The sequence below is a fragment of the Triticum aestivum genome, chromosome 6B (genome assembly GCF_018294505.1).
Source record: "Triticum aestivum cultivar Chinese Spring chromosome 6B, IWGSC CS RefSeq v2.1, whole genome shotgun sequence".
Taxonomy (NCBI): domain Eukaryota; kingdom Viridiplantae; phylum Streptophyta; class Magnoliopsida; order Poales; family Poaceae; genus Triticum; species Triticum aestivum.
Genome location: NC_057810.1, coordinates 313,154,802 through 313,164,875, shown reverse-complemented (window position 1 = coordinate 313,164,875; position 10,074 = coordinate 313,154,802). Strand labels below are relative to the sequence as shown.

At 43.0% G+C, this 10,074-nt stretch overlaps 1 long non-coding RNA gene across 1 annotated transcript; it reads right to left on the bottom strand.

The window, feature by feature from the left end:
* Positions 1 to 5,595: 5,595 nt before the first annotated feature.
* LOC123137050 (uncharacterized) lies at positions 5,596 to 8,842 on the bottom strand. Its single transcript, XR_006467666.1, has 3 exons — positions 8,257 to 8,842; positions 7,722 to 7,817; positions 5,596 to 5,828 (listed from the first exon to the last, which is right to left on the bottom strand). It is a non-coding gene; the product is annotated as an uncharacterized lncRNA (long non-coding RNA).
* Positions 8,843 to 10,074: the final 1,232 nt, after the last annotated feature.

The following is a 10,074-nucleotide window of genomic DNA, read 5'->3' as shown; positions in this document are numbered from 1 at the left end:
CAGCGGACCGATCTGGGCCCGGCCCCCGCTCTCTCCGCCCGAGCGCCCCAGCGCGTCGTCTCCTCGCCTGCTTCCCCCGCCGCCTCGCGCCTTCCGCCGGCGACCCCGGCAGCCGCGCCGTCGAGCACCAGCAGCCAGGCCGGACCTCACCTCCCCTGCTCCTCCTTCCCCTACCTTATCCTTCCTCTCTCTCACTCTCTCTCCCGCAGGAGTTCTGCCATGGCCGCCACCACCCGAGCTCGGGAGCCGCCTCTGCCCTGGAAGCTCATCACCGCCGCCATTCGTCGCCGGATCTGGGACCCCTGCCCTTGGATCCGTCCGTTCCGAGCCTCGTCGGCCTTCCCTGCAGCCGCTGCCGCTCGAGTCCGGTCGTGGCCATCACCGCCCGCAGCTCTGCATCGAGCAGAGGACGAGCAGCTCGCCTGCTCTCCCCGTTGACCGCGCGCCTGGGCTGCCTCCCCTCCAGCGCCAAGGCCCATCGCCCTTCCAGCCTCCCTCTCCGCTGAACCGGCCCAAGGCCCATGGGTGAGCAGCCCCCTCCAGATCCCCCCTCCTATGCACTGTTCGGCCAATCAGTTTCGGCCCGCGTAGGTTTTTTTAGCATCTGTGAATTTGTCTAATTATCCAGCGATTTACAGTTTTACAGAAAAACCCCTGTTCATCATGCATATAATAACTTTTTAGCAGTGCATCATATGTAAAAACTTTATATATGTAAAATGCTTAGAATTTTGTGTAGATTAATAATATGCCATTTTCATCCATGTTTAAAATGTTTAAATTGATGTTTGCATTAATTTGCTAATATGCCATGTTAAAATGTTTTATTTCATAACTAAATAACCGTAACTCGGTTTTAAATGTACTTTATATGTAAATCGGGTGGAAAAATGCCTAGATTAACATGGTGCACTTTATTTTCCTGTTTAACAACAATAAAATTGTTTTTAGGGCAGAACAGTACCAAATCTAAAATATGCATATGGGGATTTTTCGGACTTGTTGTTTGTTATTCCGGCCTCATTTAAACTTGTCTAGATATGTAGTTTTTCATATGCTTCACCTCTTGCCATGTTTAACAACATTTAATATTGTTGGGTACATAACCGAGATCAAACTAAATAATTGATGTGGTGTTTCGTCAATATGCAACCCGTTGCATATTGAGCTCCACTTAACTTGTAGTATTGTTTGTTGCACTTTGCCATGCCATGCCTCATTAAACCGGACATGCATCATACTTGTTTGTGCATCATGCCATGATTATGCTCGTGCATTTACCATGTTGTTTGTTTCTTTCCGGTGTTGCTTCTTAGTTCCGGTAATGTTGCGATTGTGAGGATTCGTTCGACTACTCCCGTTCGTCTTCTTCATGGACTCGTTCTTCTTCCTAGCGGGATTTCAGGCAAGATGACCGCTACCCTGGATCTCAATACTATCATTGCTATGCTAGTTGATTCGTTCTATCGCTATGCTGCACTACCTATCTTTTGCTCCTCAAGCCTCCCAAATTGCCATGAACCTCTAACCTTTGACACCCTTCCTAGCAAACCGTTGCTTGGCTATGTTACCGCTTTGCTCAGCCCTCTTATAGCGTTGCTAGTTGCAGGTGAAGTTGAAGATTGCTCCATGGTGGACAGGATTTTTGTTGGGATATCACAATATCTCTTATATTATTAATGCATCTATATATTTGGTAAAGGGTGGAAGGCTCGGCCTTATGCCTGGTGTTTTGTTCCACTCTTGCCGCCCTAGTTTCCGTCATGCCGGTGTTATGTTCCTGGATTTTGCGTTCCTTACGCGGTCGGGTGATTTATGGGACCCCCTTGACAGTTCGCTTTGAATAAAACTCCTCCATCAAGGCCCAGCATTGGTTTTACCATTTGCCTCACCACCACCTATATTTCCCTTGGGAGTAATTAACCCAAGGGTCATCTTTACTACAGCCCCCCCCCCCCGGGGCCAATGCTTGTCTAAGTGTTGGTCCGAACTAGAGCCCTTTGCAGCGCCCCCTCAGGGAAACTTGAGGTCTGGTTTTAGTTGTACGGATTGCTCATCCGGTGTTGCCCTGAGAACGAGATATGTGCAGCTCCTATCGGGATTGTCGGTGCATCGGGCGGTCTTGCTGGTCTTGTTTTACCATTGTCGAAATGTCTTGTAAACCGGGATTCCGAGTCTGATCGGGTCTTCCTGGGAGAAGGTATATCCTTCGTTGATCGCGAGAGCTTGTCATGGGCTAAGTTGGGACACCCCTGCAGGGTATAATCTTTCGAAAGCCGTGCCTGCGGTTATAGGCAGATGGGAATTTGTTAATCTCCGGTTGTAGATAACTTGACACCAGATCCGAATTAAAACGCATCAACCGTGTGTGTAGCCGTGATGGTCTCTTTTCGGCAGAGTCCAGGAAGTGAACACGGTTTCTGGGTTATGTTTGACGTAAGTAGGAGTTCAGGATCACTTCTTGATCATTGCTAGTTTCACGACCGTTCCACTTGCTCTCTTCTCGCTCTTATTTGCGTATGTTAGCCACCATATATGCTTAGTCGCTGTTGCAGCCTCACCACTTTACCCCTTCCTTCCCTTTAAGCTTTGCTAGTCTTGATACCCATGGTAATGGGATTGCTGAGTCCTCGTGGCTCACAGATTACTACAACAACAGTTGCAGTTACAGGTTTTGCGATGATCATGACGCGAGAGCGAGCTTGCTTGCGTTGAGTTCTTCTTCTGCTTCTTCGATCAGGAATAGGTTCCAGGTCGGTAGCCTGGGCTAGCAGGGTGGATGTCGTTTGAGTTTCTATTTGTGTTTCATCCGTAGTCGGATGATGCTCTGATGTATTGTGATGTTGTATTCGTGTGGCATTGTATGCCTTATGTATGTATCCCCATCTATTATGTAATGTTGATGTAATGATATCCACCTTGCAAAAGCGTTTCAATATGCGGGTCTATCCTTGGTGGGACCTTCGAGTTCCTTTTGGATAGGGTCGCATATTGGGCGTGACAGAGGGCACCCACAAAGGTTCTTCCACCATGGGTCTGTGCACTTCCAACTGGAAGCATCCGGTCCATGAAATGTGAGTCAACATCCTATCAACAAATCTTACCTTTTCTAGCTTACCAACCCGTACCCTTTGTTGTAGTAGCATTTGTCGTGCGGTGCTATAACTGTGATGTGTTTAAATATTTCAGTTATGCAAAAATGTATTATTCAATAGGGCTATGTGATATTTAAGTATGAATTATCCACTTCAGTTTCACGAATGGCTATATTTGGTTGTTTATAGTGAGTAGATGCCTTGTTTATCTGTGTTAGGTTGTTAGGTTGGTTGTAGTGAGCATTTTTTCAGTTATCGAGCGGATGCCTTGTTTATATGTATTTTGTCTTAGTTTGGTTGAAGTGATCACTTGTCCAGTTATCAAGCAGATGCCTTGTTTATCTGTATTTGGTTGTTAGGTTGCTTTTTTAGCATTTGTGCAGTTTTCAAGCAGATGCCTTGTTTATCTGTATTTGCTTGTTAGGTTGGTTGCAGTGAGCATTTGTCCAGCTTTTAAGCATATGCCATGTTTATCTATATTTGCTTGTTATGTTGGTTCTAATGAGACTCTGTCCAGCTTTCAATGGCTATATTTGGTTGTTATACTGATCATTTATGCCTTGTTTATTTAAGTCATTCACAATGTGTTGTTCATTATGTGCAAGTCGGAACTGTGTCGCTCGACTGCATCAATACTAGTTTCAACGGCTATATTTGGTTCCAGTTATGCCTGGTGTAGTTAACGCATGCCCTTTATTTCAGTTTTACACATTTATCTAGTGATGTTTAAGCATTACCTACATTATATTCATTTTCAACAATACCAGTTTGAATTGCAATATTTGATGGTTGTTAAGCCCGTTGTCGGTAACATTGCCTTCCATTTTATATATGCTTTAACAGCATGCTGAAACCAACACATTCAAGATATCATTTGGAGATGATATTGTTTACCTTTGCTATATTTGTTTGATGTTAAGGTTGCCGTACTTATCATGCCTTTCCACTACTTATGCAGGACAATAACGGGAGTGGCCACCATTTTCCATGGAGGTTAGCTTCATCCCTCGGCTTGTACTCCCCCGTCGTCCATAATGTAGTGCATATAGATCTAGGCCTGGACACTTCTTAGCTTCTAATATTGACTTTTTGCTTGTAGGTACATATGCCCTTGGCAAGGATCCATGCATCGACCCTTTTTGCGTATGGGGCAATGAGATATTCATGAACAAGCATCAAGTGAGGAAACTGATAAGGATTATTAGCAAAAAGATACGAATGGTGGCAAGCAAATTATTTGTTTATACTCTATCCAACACAACAGTGAGCTGTAGGATGATAACTACAAACTCCGCAGCCTTCTCTTTTTACTGCCCATAATGAGTTGTTAGACAACAATGTCTAAATCTTTTTCATTCGCCATGGTTCCCGAAGCAGTTCACTCAAGATTACCTCGCAAATTGCATGATTGGTGGACACGCGATGAAGGTTAAAGTATTTCATCCAGACTACAATGAGCATCGAGAAGTCGTAATGAAGACAGTGAAGGATGGAGGGCAGCCATCACAAGGGGTTGGCCTAGAGTCGTGCGCGCATTATGCATGGAGGAGGGCACAATATGGGCATTCCGCTTCAACTTCTCCAGCAACCAGAATGTCTTTCACCTCTCTCTTTACAGTCTTTAGTACAACTGTGGTTCATCATTCTTTACTTGGTGCTTCTGTAGTTCTTTACTATATGTACTTGTGCATCAAATTATGCATTCATGGTTGAACCTATATTTGTAATACACCTGGTTGGATATGAAATAAGTGATTGCCTAATTTCAAATTCAAAAAGGTGATTTTAAATTAGGGATTACACTGCACACGGTTTGCAAAAGCGAAACATCTGCGATAGACGTGGAGATCAGACATGTTTCTAGGATCCACTACGTGTGCGATCAATCTCCACCGCACACACAATCAGCCAAGAAGAAACGTGTGCGATCAATCTCCACTTCACACACGATCAACCAAGAAAAAACGTGTGCGATTAACAACAGCATCACACACAGTTCTTTCTTATTAAATGTTTCACTACAAGAAATCTGTTAATCCATGACAATTTCAATCCGTCACAGGACAGTGAAAATCCATCATGGATGGGCATCCATGACGGAAAATAAATCCATCATGTATATCGCGTCATAATTGACAACATGGCCTTCATGACGGATTTTTGACCGTCACCAACCTACCTCTAGGCCCGTCTAGCCCAGAACAGGCCCAGACCTTTGTGACGGACCTTTCCGTCATGGATATACATGACATGGCAGCTGATGTGGCATCATAGTCGATCTGACATGGCAGCCCAACAATACAGCCCATTTATCTTTCTAGAAATATTTAGGCCAATGTAATCAATTGTTTATTGGGCCTTCACCTGTTAACTATTTTAGTATTATTTCTACTTTGCCTTTCATACACATTTATTATACTTGATCGTTCTAGATTATTATCAGCATTTGCCTGTTCCAACCCATCTTCAGCCCAGATTGCCCAATATTTGATCCACACAATAAAAGTAAAGAATCTCCATTTAGCAAAGAAAAACAATAATATAGTGCACAACTACAAAATTCAGACCACCATAGAAATTACAATTACATCTCACAATTACACTAGACATTTAGATACATATAATCTACATTGTGTTCCCTGTCTTAAGTGTAGTATCATCTGTTCCATCCCAAGTCAAGTTACCCTTCTAAACGAAACTAGAGTGTAATATCTTCTGTTCTACTTCAATTACCTGCAAAAGAACATCAAAAAATAAATTGTGAGAACTATTATAATGAGGAATAAATTATGGGAAACACTCATCCAAACCTTTATTTAAAATGATAGCTATTAGCTCGCCCACAATAAAATGACAGGAACAAGGAACAATATGCATCAACATCACATTTCTCAGTCATACTGCCCATTTTAGCAGCAATCAAACAAAGATTTTGGCATGCAAAAAGAACACATATGCACGTCTTAGTATCACACAGAAAGAAATCAAATATGAATATTAGTAGTGAGATAGTGAGATGGTTGGTGGAATATCTATCCTCGCAGATTAGCGCATAAATCAGTTGATATACGTGGCTAGACAAAATCTTTACCAAGGCATTTGAAATAAATGCCCAATTGAAACAAAGAACATGAAATGATTAAACATGCACATTTCAGTCAACATGTCTGTTGAGATAGATATATATTTCAATTAGCCACTACATAAAATGATTAAATATATACATTGAACCATAATCCAGAGCAATATTATTTGCTACAAAATGTTTCCCTTAAAAGGCCAACAACTCAAAATGAACATAGGTAAAAAGTAGTATCAGGAGCAACTTTACTGATAGAGTGACAATGTAGTGAAAGCAATAGACTTGGTTCAAATAAACACAAACAATGGTCTACATGATTTTGGTTCGCAGTTTAGTCAATCACCTCACAGGCAGAGCCTATTTACTTTTGGCTAAAGATACTTTTGGCTAAAAATTGTTGACAGGTTGCTTAAAATGAATGTAACTCGATCATGTGCATGATATGGGAATTCCCATGGGAAATCTTTTACCCTACAATGCCCTTGGTTGTGTCAATACATCGACTATAAATTAAACTCCACATCTAATACTAAGAGGCACCGCGCACATTTAGAATATCAAATTGAATTCTGCACTATGAGCTTGATACTTTTTGAGTTGCTCGGCTCAACTTTTGTGATCTCTATCATTGTTTGTAGCTATATTTTCATATATTTTTCTTAACCATATAGAATTTTAAGATTATGGAACATATCAGCAAGCTTCGTCTTTTAAACACGCCGTTATGTCACTTGTATTGCAACTGAATCAGAGAGTCATCATGACCACATAGTACCGAGTGGTGTATTATCATAAAAAGAAATAGGTACTGAGCAATAAAGAATAATCAAGAACGATAGATAGATACAAGGATTTGCAACTGAATCAGAGAATCATCATGACCACATAGTAATTATGAGTGGTGTTTTCTCATAAAAAGTAGGTACTAAGCAATAGAGAACAATTAGGAACAGTAGATAGATTCAAGGATTTGCAACCGAATCAAAGAATCTTCATGATCACATAGTACTGGGTGGTGTTTTCTCATAAAAAGGGTACAGAGCAATAGAGAACAATCAGGAACAGTAGAAAGTAATTGGTACGTAGAGTGAATGTTAGCAATCAGCATTTTGTCAAAATAGACATGTAACTATAAAAATACCATTTGAGATTTTACATATTATGCATCCACCATGAACAAAGCAAACAACTCTATCAAACTAGGAGGAACTAGGTGTTGCAGCAAGCAATAAATTAAGTAAAAAATGAAAACAAGCGCCCGCACACTAAGACGATACAAAAAGCACAAACAAAGATATTTAAGGATCAACACTGCTATACACACGATGCCTGCATGGCCGATGCTTGCACGATTCTATCATGGCAGCGCCAACAGCGAGCATGCTCACAAGAGCATTGTTGGGGAGGGAACATCGTTCATAAGTCGTGCAGCTATTGTCATGTGTGAAGCAATTTCTTCAAGGATAGAACATCAGGACAAAGATGGGTCCATAGTTTGTAGTGCTAGCTAATTATGTTGTACTACAGAAGTAGTTTTGACCGACCTTTCTGTATTTTCACCTCTATTCTTCAGAAGGCTCTGTTTCATCAACACCTTTTATGTCATCAACAACACGCTCGACTTCAGCTATCTCCTCCACCTATAGAATAATAATTGGAACTTTAGTGGAACTATTCGATGGAGAAAACAAATAAATCTTGTGATTTAGTAGAAGTATCCACAATAGTTACTCCTACATAGGATTCCGTCGATAATTTATTCAGCTTTAAGCATACCACTTTGATCCATTTCAATGATGTATATCTATAAACTAAACTGACACACATAAACACATCACGACCTCAGAAACTATGTAAGCACCCCACATATATTTTTAAGACGTACATGTTGATGAAGAAAAGATGTAAATACAAAAATCTACATTAAAAAAATCAATCACATCAATGTCTACGCAATTCATCTTGGTATCTTTCCAAAACAATTATTCCCAGCCACAAAAGTTACTTCACTGCAAAGCAGTATCCTGACATCCTAAATAGATAATTATGTAACTAACTGAGAGTGAAAAGGATTCTCACCTTCACAGCAGTGGTCTAGCGAGGTCACCTCTGGCGATGCGAAAAAGGCCAAGGAGTACCGAAGAAAACAGTGGCGACCCCCTCCTTTCCCGGCGTGAGATTGTGAAGAAGACGAAGTGTCGGGGCAGTCGTCCCTGGTCCTGGCCAGCGGGTAGGCGACAACGTTCATCTCACCGACCTCAACCACCTTCCTCGTAACCACCGCGCCCATGACGACGAGCAGGGGGCTGACCTTGATGCGGATGCGGGAGCGCCATTATGGCAGTGTGTCCCCCCATCACGGATCTGAGTAGGCTGCATAAGGGGAAAGGGTGGGGCTGTGGAGGCGTGATAGAGGGTGAGAGACGAAGGTGGAGTCGGAGATGGTTGGGATGGCGGCGCGGGAGATCAAGGGGGGTCGCAGCCGCGCGGGGGCGGACCGGCGGAGGCTGGGCATGGATCTGAATCAGGAACAGAGAGGGAGAGGAGCTGCGGCGGCTGTGGGTGGAGATGGATTAGGGTTTCCGTGGTCGCAAGGAGAGCGGCCCGAGGCTGTGGCCTCTCGGGCTGGTGGGCTGTGGAGTTCAATGGGTGGGCCCCAAAATTTTTTAACTCCCCGCGTCGACGACTTGAATGTTTTCTCCCCCGCGCGCTTCCTGTTTCATACTTTGCCGCATACACGACTTATGTTTTTTCCTCCGCGCGCTTCTCTTCAGCCCGTTTCATACTTTTTTATGGTAGCCCGTTTCATACTTTGGTGTCTTTGCCCTTGGGTGCCTGGTACTATACCTGATTCATGTTGGCCCTATGTGTTTGTATGCTACATAAGTATATTCATTTAGTTTGGAGCCATCCAATTTTATTAGGATCCTTGTTTTTTTACATTATTGAAAATTCAAATTACAATGTAACTCATATGACTATGCCACATATGTGGGAGCAATTCGTGAAGGTCTGGATGGTGTATAAAAGGGGGAAAGCTAAGCCCGGTTAGGCCCGATTGGTCTACCCGTGACGGTTTTCATGACGGTACCTCCACATCCGTCATTAAAGGGGCTATTATTTTTGGGCCCAAACACATATTGCTGGTCGGTGACGGTTTCCGTGATGGTTTTTGAGAACGTCACCAGCAATCCATCACGAATTAACAGGTTTCTTGTAGTGTTTGCGATAGTCACCTTATCACACACGCTTCGAAATTATTGATTGTTTGTGATGTTGTGCGCATCGCAAATGTTTGGTATTTCTTGGATTAACTACGTGGGTTGTACATACTAACAGAAACGTATTCCTTGGATGGACTATGTGGAATGTACATACGAACAGAAAAGTTTAGCGGGGGCCGACTGTGTGGGATGTACTTACGACCGGAAACGATTTCGCCTGTATAATTGTTTTTTAGCACTACTGTACGTATAACCGTATTTGCTCGCTCGCCGGTCGCACACGATCTCATTTTGTTGAGCGTGTGTGCCAGGTGGGCATATCCCCGACGGTTTTTGGTTCGTGTGGGAAGGGGCCCCCTATTGCCCACACTCACTTGCCGACGGTTCCAAATGCCATCACGGAAAGGGGTTTAAAACCGTTTGTATAGCACTGACGCGTACCAGTGGTGTGGAAGAGTTGGTGTAAACATAACTACACCAAGCGCTGGCTTAACACCGGTTTTATCTGGATGAAATTAAAGGTGAGGAAGGACTTGGTGACCATGTAGAGAGACACTCATGTCACTGCCACGTCATCATCATGCAGATGGAAGGGAACCATACTCGTCCAAGAAATTTGTGATAGGGTTGCATAGCGAAGGAAAACAGGCCTTGCTGGCATTGCCCTTTTCGG